We start from the raw sequence: 12,768 nt of genomic DNA, 5'->3' as shown, positions 1-12,768 counted from the left end.
GACAGAGACAGATGAGAGGTTTGCACTGACTGTGGTCTGTATGTTGCGTGTTGTTTTTCAAGAGTTTACACTTAGATAATGCTTGACTATTTAAGCAAGTTTGGCATGCTGTCCTGGGAGAGAACCCTGAGCTCAGAGATAGATGAGCCCAAGGCTCCCGCCTGGTCAATAAGCATTAGGAGGGATATGAGATCAGGTAGTTCTCGATAACTTCCCAAAATAGACCGCTAACTGCGCTAGTTTGTAGTAAGTGCTTGTGACTTTATCTTTTGTTGCATGGTTTTTGAGTGTGGGAGGAAACCGGAGTAACCGGGGAAAACCCACGCGAACACGGGGAGAACATTCAAACTCCGCACAGAGAGTATCGGTTGGCTCAGCTTGTATTTGAACCAACGACCTCCTTGCTGTGGGGCAACAGTGCTAGCCACTAAGCCATCATGTCACCCGAACTTAGAAATGAGGAGGAGGGAGAAGGGATGGATTGGGGGGGTGTTCCAAAACGAAGATGAGGAATGAAGTTTAGGCTGGATATTTATATTGAATTTAGAGTGATCCGGTTGGCTAGTTAGTGATTAGTGATAGGGATCAGCTGTAGTCAATCCTATCACATGCAATTTGGGTTAAATTTAGGTTTAAGTGAAGTTTCTTAAACTAATTTCGAAAGGAGCACGTGATAGGATTGACTACACCTGATCCCTATCAGTAATCACTAACTAGCCAATCGGATCACTCTAAATTCAATATAAGGACTAAATGTATGCTGTATGTAGTTTTTCTGTAATTGGTAACATATCAGAGACTGTAAGGGTCTGTATGTGTTAGGGAACCTATGGCTCGGGAGCCACATGTGGCTCTTTGCCCAAAAATATGCAGCTCTCCAGCTGTCTCTCTTCAATAATATTTTAAAGTTTAAAAAATTATAACTGTCACTAGAAATCAGTTTCCTATTGAAAATACAATTAGAATTCCCTTTTTTTTTGTATATTTTTTTTACAGCAAAATAAATAAGAACTCAGTTAACAATAAAAGAACGTTTCAACCAATGTTCGTGTGCAGCTCTGTGGATTAACCTGCATCACAACACCAATAAAAGGCATGCAACTTACATTTCTATGGTAACTTTACACACGTAAATTCAAACAACATTTATGAGTGGTGCTGGGGAAAAGAACATTTCAAATGGCATTTAAAGGCTTTTGCATCTGAGCTCTTATAAATATATATTTATACGTTTTTAATTAGCTGTTTTTTTTACAATGGCTTTTTTAAAAATGCAGTATTAGTAATGATAGTGATAGTAATTAGTAATGAACATTTATACACAAGTATTTGTTAGTATGAAGCATCTGTTTTGTGAGAAGTGCTTCTCGTATGATATGTGAACGACCCGTACAGTTTTCCTTTGACATTTCTTCGAGCGAGAATGACGTTGTCTGAAACTTTGTGTCGTACAATTGGTACCCTTTTGGCAGTGGATATGCAAGCTTGATAAAAGTGACCCATAACGACCTGTACCATACGGTACTGTACCACTCAATGTAAACGGGCCACTAAAGTCCCAAGTTTGAATAAGTGAAATTAAAACATTCATTTGTACATCAGGCTGTCTTGAAGCTAAATAAGGTCCATATAAAATGAATTCTATGTTATGTTTATGTATGTATATTAGTCTTCGCCCCTTTGTAAAGAGTTCACATGTAAGTCTGACAGTGATTCTTTTGTGTTGTGTTGTATAAAGCTTGCAATTGCTTCTATAAAATTTAATCTCTATAAGAGCAGATTCTGACTGGGTATCAATGTTTAAACTCTGCTTTTCTTCTATAGTCATCGTCCTTGGTCTAAATGGACCATCAGTCTGCCAAATGAAGAGCTTTAATTGGTCAAGACCTGTAGGGTTCAAGATCTAAACTCATTTGAGCGTTACATTCAAGAAGGACGGCAGCCGACAAACATCTTTCCTTAATGAATTTTGGTGGGGAAGCAGCCATAAAACTGTTGATCTGAGACGTGCCAGGTACTCATAAATACCTCCGTGTAGGTAAACAGAGGAGGACAGAATAATGGCCAAGGTCTTGTGGGCAGGAATGGCATCATTTGGCAGATGGGGCAAGGTGATTTCACCAGCTGTTATCGGCTCATTCATTGGTGTGGAGACCAAACATTAGACTTTGGGGCCTGTTGGGGAGAATAAAGCTGGAGTTGAGTTATCGTAGACCACCAAGTGTGAAAGTTAAAGAGCTCCTATTAAGGTTTTTACACTTCTAAACTCTTTGCGTGCAAAATGCTGATGTTTGTGCATGAAACCGATCTGCAAATCTACTCTAAATAATTTTTTTTTAGAATTTTGTTTTTGAAGACCCATTGTAGTTTTTCTTCAAGGAACAAACATGTCCCATGCGGTATCTCTAATTAAATAACTTGAATTATAAGAGTAGTAGTATAGAGTTTTGCTTGAGTTTTCATGACTAACACACTGTTTTGCGGGGGGTTTTCAATTTATTTAGATGCCCTAGACCACAGGTGTCAAACTCCGTTCCAAAAGGGCCGCAGCTCTGCACAGTTTAGTTCCAACCCTAATTAAACACACCTGATCAAACTAATTGAGTCCATCAGGCTTGTTTGAAACCTACAGGTAAGTGTGTTGGAGCAGGGTTGGAACTAAACTGTGCAGGGCTTCGGCCCTCCAGGGATTGAGTTTGACACTCCTGCCCTAGACTCTCAAAAGCGTATTTACAATGTAAAAGAAATAAAAAAAATATTTGGTTGTCTCAACTTAACATTGTGCCAAATATAAACAAACTCAACGTTTAGTTAATTATTTTTTTAATAAAATAATTCTGACTTCAACTGTACTTCCAAATCAGGTGAACGGTGTAGGAATTGCAACAGTTTGCATATCAGCCTCCCACTTGTTAAGGGACCAAAAGTAATGGGACAATAGGGTATATGCCGAGCTAGTGTTTTTCCCATATTGATAAACTTCCCGTGACCTGTTATTGTGAACTTGTTTTCCATTTCATACAGTTCCTTTTACAGCATCAATGTTGTAATGTAATTAAAATACATTCAGTTAAATAAACTTTGGCATTTATTTAGTTGTTCAAGCGTAAAACGAGATAAAAGGCCTTTTACTCACACTCGGCAGGCTAGCGCAGAAGCTCCATTGAATAAAGTGGGGCAAAATAAATGCTCATATTATAAAGACATGTCGGGGTAAATGCAATTTAATGCAGTGCTTCTTATACAATCAGAAACCCACTTTATATCGGATATCACTCATCCATGGAAATGGCTTATTTTTACAGAAAACAGACCTTAAACGAGCTGATTTTGGCATACAGTTCACCAGAAGCACTTAACCCAGGTTCCTGGCAAACTAAAAGTCCTATTAGCATGCTTCGGCATTTACTCTATTGGTTTCTCAACTGTTCAATGGCCAGATGTGTGTTATGGACTTGACTTTATATATTTATTACGTATATGTTATAAAAACAAAACTATATATAAAAAAAGTTACATAGATATTTAAATGTATACCTTTTATCATGTACACATATATTTTATATCTAAATATGAATGAACATTTTCTCTAATATATGCATGGGTGTGTCTATGTATATGTGCACATAAATACATGAACAGTACACACACTTAAATTATGACAAAGCAAACTTTTATTTTGAATGTGATTAATCGGGATTAATTTTTGCCCAGCATTAATTATTTATTATTTTTAAATGCTTTCACACCAAACTATTTTATGAACCCTCTGTCAATTCCCTTGCACCCTCCTAAGGCTGACGAGAGCTAATTTTTAAACCCTCTGGCGTAATATGCACAAACGCATTTCCTTCCGCAGTTTACATTCACAAAAGTAATCAACAATTTGTAAATTTGTGAGCTGACAAGACTTTAAACACAAATGAAAACGAGCATATGTTGTTGCAGAGAAACAGAAGCACAAACTATAAAGACTCCACCCTCTTCTTGAAAGGGGCGGGGAGCACCAGCTCATTTGCATTTAAAGAGAAACACAAATAAGCAAGTTTTTGCTCAGCCGCCCCCCAACCCCACAAAAAAGAGGCAGTTTTATCATGTTTAATGAAATTTTCTTTGAATTATTTAAAGCTGATACTTCAGACACATTCTGGAGACACCTGAGATATTACATCTTGTTAAAAGAGTATAATAGGATCCATTTAGCACATCTCAGATATGGTTATTACGCAGGTTGTATCATTCATGTTTAAAAAGCTTCAGATTGAAGGTTTCAGAATATATGTGGATTGCAAATGAATATGCTTCAGCACTCTGTCGGGTCACGGAGGAAAACAATTAAACAGAAATAGTTGTTTTCATTGTTCGCACCCTTAAAAAAAAGGGGGGGAAGGAGCGCAAGGCATGTTATGAATTCTCTGGCAAACATTCTGCCGTAATTAAAGTGGCTGAGTTGCAATTATTAAGACCTTTCTTCCCACTCTTCCCACACGGCGAAAACGAAAAAGATAAAGCAAAAACCCCAGGCCGTTATAATCACAACTTTTCTCAAATATTGAAATTGGCAGTGGGAGAAAGGGGCCGTGGTGAAGTGCAGTGGACAAATGAAAGAATCGGTCGACTCTGAGGATGGCTGTTTTTAATCTCTCACAACAACGACGATCTGGCTCTGCGTTTTAGAGCCGCTTATCTCTGCTCACAGCTCTAATGCAGAGAAGATACGCGTCTGCCGACTTTCACTACTGTATCAGGAGGAACACTAAACCTCTGAGAGTCTACAAACACACTGCGCATGCACTGGAAAGTTGAATAGGTGACGTGTATTTGTAGACACAACTGGGAAAGATGTGAACAACTGCTACTGTGTCAGGGGACAAGAGAGGTCAAAAACACAACTATGACCCCAGTAGACTTCATTAAGTCAACATGAAAGTTGAATGATTGGGTTTATAGCTCCTGTTTTACTGTGCATGATTAAGTGGTGTACTGTAAAAAAAAAAAATGAAGGGCTGTTTTAAATTCAAATTTAGGTCAAATTTGGACAAACCTAACTGTTGTGCAAAATTAAAAACACTTTTTAAAATTGTTGCATCATCTGAAAACACACAATGTGAAGTTTATTTATAAACAAATTTTAAGAGGATGACGTGCTGATCGATTATCCAATCAGATGATTCCTAACTCACTATAAATAACCAGAGTTTTCTAATCTCAGTATCTTGTCAAGTGTCTTTCTTTTCCTTTTCATTATTTATAACCTCTTTTAACACATTTTCATCTGTTTTTAATCATTTATATATATATTTTTTTTCTTATACATGTCTTTTTTTTATAAAAAAATAAATAAATAAATTATATATATATATATATATATATATATATATATATATATATATATGTATATATATATATATATATATATATACATATATACATATATATATATATATATATATATATATATATATATATATATACATATATATATATATATATATATATACAGTTAAAGTCAGAATTATTAGCCCCCTTTGATTTTTTTTTTCATCTTTTTAAAATATTTTCCAAATTATGTTTAACAGAGCAAGGACATTTTCACAGTATGTCAGATAATATTTTTTCTTTTCGAGAAAGTCTTATTTGTTTCATTTCGGCTAGAATATAAGCAGTTATGAATTTTTTATGAACTATTTTAGGGACAAAATTATTAGCCAATTTAAGCTATATTTTTTCTCGATAATCTACAGACAAAACCATTGTTTTACAATAACTTGCCTAATTCCCCTAACCTGCCTAGTTAACTTAATTAACCTAGTTAAGCCTTTAAATGTCACTTTAAGCTGTATAGAAGTGTCTTGAAAAATATCTAGTCAAATATTATTTACAGTCATCATGGCAAAGATTAAATAAATCAGTTATTAGAAATGAAATATTAAAATTATTATGTTTAGAAATGTGTTGAAAAATCTTCTCTCCATTAAACATAAATTGGGGAAAAAATAAACAAGCGGTCTAATAATTTAGGGGGGCTAATAATTCTGACTTCAACTGTATATATATACATGCATGCATACATACATATATACATACATGCATGCATATACATACATACATACATATACACACACATACATACATATATACATTCATACATACAATTGAACATACATACAATTAGCCCCTCTTTGAATTTTTTTTTGGCTTTTTAAAATATTTTCCAAATGATGTTTAACAGAGCAAGGAAAAGTTCACAGTATGTCTGATAATATTTGTTATTCTGGAAAAAGTCTTATTTGTTTATTTCGGCTAGAATAAAAGCAGTTTTTAATTTTTTAAAAACCATTTTAGGGACAAAATTATTAGCCCCTTTAACCTATATTTTTTCGATAGTCTACAGAACAAACCATCGTTATACAATAACTTGCCTAATTACCCTAACCTAGTTAATCTAATAACTAGGGTATAGTTACGCATTTAAATGTTACTTTAAGCTGTATAGAAGTGTCTTAAAAAATATCTAGTAAAATATTATTTACTGTCATCATGGCAAAGATAAAATTATGAGAGATGAGTTACTAAAATGATTATGTTTACAAATGTGGTGAAAAAAATCTTCTCTCCGTTATGTAGTAATTGGGGAAACAATAAACTAGAGCTAATAATTCAGACTTCAAATGTATATATAAATATATGATTTTAAAGAACTTAAAGGAAGTTTTTAATGATAGAAAAACGCTTCTTTACCAGCCTCAGTGCGGGATCAAACTATCACTCACAAAAATGACCAACAGCAAATCCAACAATCCAATCAATTCCCTATGAAAAAAAAAAAAAAAAATTAAAATCAAGGCCTGCCCTAAACATGTTAATGCTTCAGAAGCCATTCCACTACTCTACATGTCACAATAAAAGTGGATTGAACATAAAACAATTAAGTTAAACAAACAGCAAACGTCATTTATTTTTGTTTATGTCAAATCCTTAATCTCTAATATGGAAAAAAACAGAATAAAAGTCAGATTTTTGTTCTAAAAATGTAAGTCAATTAGTGCATAATTGAACATTCTGTAACATTTAAAAAAACTTTTAATACGACACGGATCATCTGGAGACGCATGTTGAAAACTATTTGTTAGTTTGTTTTTATACCCAATTCAGCTCCATCTTCCTGCCATACTCTCCAAGTGCATTGGACACAGGAGAGCAGGAGAGTCCTGTCACTGTGGCGCTGTGTTTCTGACAGTCTTTAACAGTCAGACGGACGAGCGGCGTCTGCAATAAAGCCCCGTGGAGCTCTCAGCATCAGTGTTTCTCTGTCCTGCTCTGAGATCAGCTGGGTGTCAGGTCTTGTCATGATCCGGCACTGGGAATAAACATACGGGCAGAGAAAACAACACAGTCCGTGAGATGTGCCTGCTGTCTGAACCCTGGGTGAGTTTGCAGAGCAGATTAAACACTGGACACCAGTTGTGCAACGGATTCAGGCCGATGAGCTGGAGGATGAGCAATGACTTTACTTCTAGTGGCCTTTAAAACAAAGTTGGGATGAAGCAGAAGTTGTACATTCAGTTTCTTTTATTTATTTATTTATTTATTTTTTGCTGCTCAAAGTACTTAATATTCATTCATTTTCTTGTCGGCTTAGGCCCTTTATTAATCTGGGGTCGCCACAGCGGAATGAACCGCCAAATTATCCAGTAAGTTTTTACGCAGCGGATGCCCTTCCAGCCGCAACCCATCTCTGGGAAACATTCACACACACACACTCATACACTACGGACAATTTAGCCTACCCAATTCACCTGAACTGCATGTCTTTGGACTGTGGGGGAAACCGAAGCACCCGGAGGAAACACACGCGAAAGCAGGGAGAACATGCAAACTCCACACAGAAACGCCAGGATCGAACCAGCGACCCAGCGACCTTCTTGCTGTGAGGCGAACGTGCTACCCACTGCGCCACTCCGTCGCCAAGTACTTAATATGTAATTTTAAATTTAATATAAAATGTAATTGTTTTATGGTCAATCCACTTAAATTTGTTAAAACCATTAGGTTAACTTAATCGATTTGTGTTTGTACAACATGAATGGATTGTATGGAAGCCTGCATTTGTTTTATTTTTTACAGTGTATAGACATTAGATACATAATCTACTTATTTACTTATTATTTGATACAAATAGTATTTATTTCAATAGTCATTATTCTGTTGTCAGCTCAGCCGTATCAAATTTAAAGTGAATAAATGAATATTAGTGTTATTATATTATAAATATACAATAAATAATTACAAGAACCTACCGAAAAAAGTACTAGCATTTTTTTTTTTATTGCACACTCACCGGCCACTTTATTAGATACACCTGTCCATCTGCTCGTTAACGCAAATTTCTAATCAGCCAATCACATGGCAGCAACTCAGTGCATTTAGGCATGTTGTCAAGACAATCTGCTGCAGTTCAAACGCACCATGTCATAAAGTGTGAATCATCTCAGGTTGGTTTCTTGAACATGACAATGAGTTCACTGTACTCAAAAGGCCTCCACAGTCACCAGACTCAATCTAATAGGGCAGGGGTGTCAAACTCAATTCCTGGAAGGCCGAAGCCCTGCACAGTTTAGTTCCAACCCTGCTCCAACACATTTACCTGTAGGTTTCAAACAAGCCTGAAGGACTCAATTAGTTTGATCAGGTGTGTTTAATTAGGGTTGGAACTAAACTGTGCAGAGCTGCGGCCCTTTTGGAACGGAGTTTGACACCTGTGTAATAGAGCATTTTTGGGACGCGGTGGAACAGGAGATTCACACCATGAATGCGTGTAAATATGGACCAAAATTCCAGTCCCTTGTTGAACCTACGCCATGAAAGATTAAAGCAATTCTGTAGGCAAAAGGGGTTCAACCCAAAACTAATGAGGTGTACTTAATACAGTGGCCAGTGAGTGTAGGTACTAGTTTATTTTATAAAGTATTATTATCTAATAAATAAGATACCAATAAATACTAATGAATAAGCACTAGTAGATAATAAATAAGATCTTGCACTTGATACAAAACAGTACACTGGAAAAAAAATCCATACATTTTTCCGTATTTTGTGATTCCTGATATTATATATTGTGTTCCACTTTACTTCTGCTTTTGAATTGCATAAAGGCACCTTAATATTTTGTCCGGCAACTTTTAACCTTAAAAAGTTTGAAAAGGTGACTTTTATTAACATTTTTAATAATTTAAAGTGATATATTGTCTGGGTTGGTGTTGTATATTATGCTACAAAAACCTTGTAACACACTACCAGTATATTTTCTGTTATTTTACAGACTTATTTCTCCCATAATGCCATAATTCACAACCATAAATAAATAAAACTGAAGAAACAAACTTTTCATTAACATATTTTTTACAGTGCATCTAAAAGAGAGACTAGTAGCATGAGATTAGATGTATGTTTTATTGATACTATGGTTTATTAAATGTTATAACAGCTTGCCGTGCACACAGACAGGCATTCGGCGGTATAAAAGCGCTGAATGAAGAACTGACTGACGACCCGTACTGGACGTGTTGAATCTTGGGTATTTCGTGTTTAATGTTTGCCGTGGATCTGAGATTGGAGATGGATTGCCGTAAATGAGCGCAGGAGGTCAGAGGAAGTTAAGACAAACACACATTCACCATATTCATGCATGCAAATGTTCTGCACATGAAATAACTATTCATAGGAAAGCCCGGGTGAAGCAGGAATATTCAGCATATCAACATTTCTATATGTGTCCCTGAATATCCTCAGCATAATTTAACCTGCTCTTCATGGAGATGTAACCGGAATTAATTGTTAAAGGGAGAGTTCACATAAAAAAAAAAAGAGTGTGTTGTGTTGTGTCAAATTAATTTAATTATTTTTTTAAATGTGTTTTCTTATATGAATCTTAAGATTTAAGGTTAATCATTCAATAATATTAACAATGAATAATTAAATTTAAATGTAACTGGCTGGGCAGCATAGTGGCTCAGTGGTTAACACTGTCGACTCACAGCAAGAAGGTATATATATATATATACACACACACACACACACACATATATATATATATATATATTTATCCAACCATATATATATACACATATATACATATATACACACACACACACATATATATATATATATATATATATACACACACACACATATATTTATACATACATATATATATATATATATATATATATATATATATATATATATATATATATATATATATATACACATATATATACACACACACACACACACACACACATATATATATATATATATATATATATATATATATATATATATATATATATATATATATATATATATATATATATATATATATATATATATATATATATATATATATATATATACATACACATACATACATACATACATATTAGTGCTGTCAATTGATTACAAAAAATTCACTAATTAAATCACACTTTTTTTGAAAATCACTATTAGTATTTCCTATAATATTAATAATATTATGAGTTATATTTTATTTTTGGCTAGAATAAAAGCAGTTTTTAATTTTTAAAAAAATATTTTAAGGTCTAAATTATTAGCTCCCTTACACAATAGTTTTTCCCCGATTGTCTACAGAACAAACCATAGTTATCAATGGCTGCATCCGAAATCACATACTTTCATGAAGTAGTTAAAACAGTACTATGTCCAAATTCATAGAAGTATGCTAGAAGTGGCCTACTATTTATGGTGAGATTCTGAAGTGCGCATCCGATAGATGCTACGCTATCCATTGAGGCCACGTGAGAGAATTCATGAATAAGAGTGAGGCGATACAACTGACACAGGTGATAATGAGAAATGGTGGATGTACAGTAGTACGTCCAGAACACAGAGTTCTATTCTAGGCCTGGGACGATAACCGGTTTCAAATTTTATCGTAGTTTCAAAAACTCAAGGTTTAAATACCGCTAAAATGTTCTGTTATACCGTTCCCAAGGTATATGCAAGTTTTTTATGTGTTGTTTATGTGTTTGAAACTAATGAAAAGAGAAGAAGTCAATAACTTATTTTAATTATTTAGCCTGGCATGTTTACTATAGGTGAATTGGGAAAGCTAAATTGTCCGTAGTGTCTGTGTGTGAATGAGAGTGTATAAGTGTTTCCCAGTGATGGGTTGCAGAAGGGCATCCACTGGATAAGTTGGCGATTTATTTCGCTGTGGCGACCACAGATTAAAGAAGAGACTAAGCCGAAAAGAAAATGAACGAATGTTTACTGTTATGAAATATTATAAATGTTTCTTAAAATAAAATACATAGCTTTCAATGGGTAACAAAGTTTTTTGTTTGTTTGTTTTACCCAGGCATTACTTATTTTAGAGCAATAATCACAATACCATGATACCGAGGTATTTTTATTCAAGGTTATCAAACCGTCAGAAACTTACACCAGCCCATGCCTATTCCATTCATACTACTCACATTCATACTGTATAGAATGTACTTTTCTAATGGTCGCGTAGTAAATTCAAATTCAAATGTAGTACCTATTGAGTAGTAGGCAATTTCGGACACTAATTAACCTAGTTAAGCCTTTAAATGTCACTTTAAGCTGAATACTAGTATCCAAAAAAAAATATCTAGTCAAATATTATTTATGTCATTGTGAAAGAAATCAGTTATTAGAAATGAGTTATTAAAACTATCATGTATAGAAATGTGTGAATAAATCTCTCCATTTAACAGAAATCGGGGAAAAATATACAAGGTGGGTGGGGGGGGGGGGGGGGGTAATAATTCAAGAGGGCTAAAATTTCTGACTTCAACTGTACCTGCAAATAGCTTAGCATGTTTCTTACTGGTATATGAACATCTCTGATGTCTTACAAAACCAGAAACGCACAGCAGTCATCAGAAGTGCACCGCTCTCACTTTCACTGTGATTCCAGCACAGTTCATTAGTTCAGATTACATAACTATGCTAATGAGTAAATGGTTTTACCGCTGTAATTACACTACAGGGATTTGCCAGATAAAAAAGAATTCTATAAAACCCAAAGCCACGAAAGTGTAGCATCTGCTCGATGAAATAATTAACCCAAGAGCTTCGTTTTTCGCTGTCGATGTGTCGTCTGAACCTTGAGGGAAAGATGGGAAGGTTTGGCGTCGACCTCAAAGGACTCAAAACCAGACGTTTGTGTTGCTTCCTCCTTTTTTGCACTCTTGTTTGTATTGTCTTTTGGTCGCCCGAAGCCAAAAGTTTGCCGAAGAGGACAACTGAGGCAATGTGCAAAAACACAAACGACATTCAATTTGCAGGGAAAGAGTGTTCCCTGGTCCTTTGTTATCTCTCAGGCGATGTTTTTTCCACTTCATGAATTAGAAGGCAAGTCTTTAAATCAAATCTGTTCTTCCACAGCAACCCTAAGGCTGGAAAATAAGTCTGAGCGTAGCATGTCTGCTAACATATGCTACATTTGGCTTTGACACAAGCGACAACATCCTCAACATAGTCACAGGCATACATTAAACATCTCAACCAGGTATTTTGCATAAGTTTGGACACTGAAAGACTGATTACCTCAGGTTTTGTTTTGACAGGGGCAGCGTGAAGTTTCCGAATCCATGCATTAGCACTGCTTCCTCAGACTTAGCCATGTTAGAAAGTACATCTTTCCTTGACACACCATACTTTATTTTCTGTGGTTTTCGCTCATTTAGAAGCAACCCAAGGGCTATGAAAGTAATTATA

The 12,768-nt window shown here is 35.0% G+C and overlaps 1 protein-coding gene across 2 annotated transcripts in view; it reads right to left on the bottom strand.

Moving 5' to 3' along the window:
* epha8 (eph receptor A8) overlaps positions 1–12,768 on the bottom strand; it is a 266,646-nt gene that overhangs the window by 218,314 nt on the left and 35,564 nt on the right. Inside the window, exons 7-8 of one of the 2 annotated variants that reach the window (XM_073917077.1) lie at positions 7,147–7,360; positions 6,742–6,813 (exon numbers count right to left, since the gene is read on the bottom strand). The exons of the other annotated variant lie outside the window; for it this stretch is intronic. The gene's annotated coding sequence lies outside the window, so the exon portion shown is untranslated. The remainder of the gene's footprint in view (positions 1–6,741; positions 6,814–7,146; positions 7,361–12,768) is intronic. 2 annotated transcript variants of the gene reach the window in all.

Source organism: Danio rerio, chromosome 11 (genome assembly GCF_049306965.1).
Source record: "Danio rerio strain Tuebingen ecotype United States chromosome 11, GRCz12tu, whole genome shotgun sequence".
Taxonomy (NCBI): Eukaryota; Metazoa; Chordata; class Actinopteri; order Cypriniformes; family Danionidae; genus Danio; species Danio rerio.
Note: the sequence above shows the minus strand (reverse complement) of the source record. Positions and strands in the feature narration are given on the sequence as shown.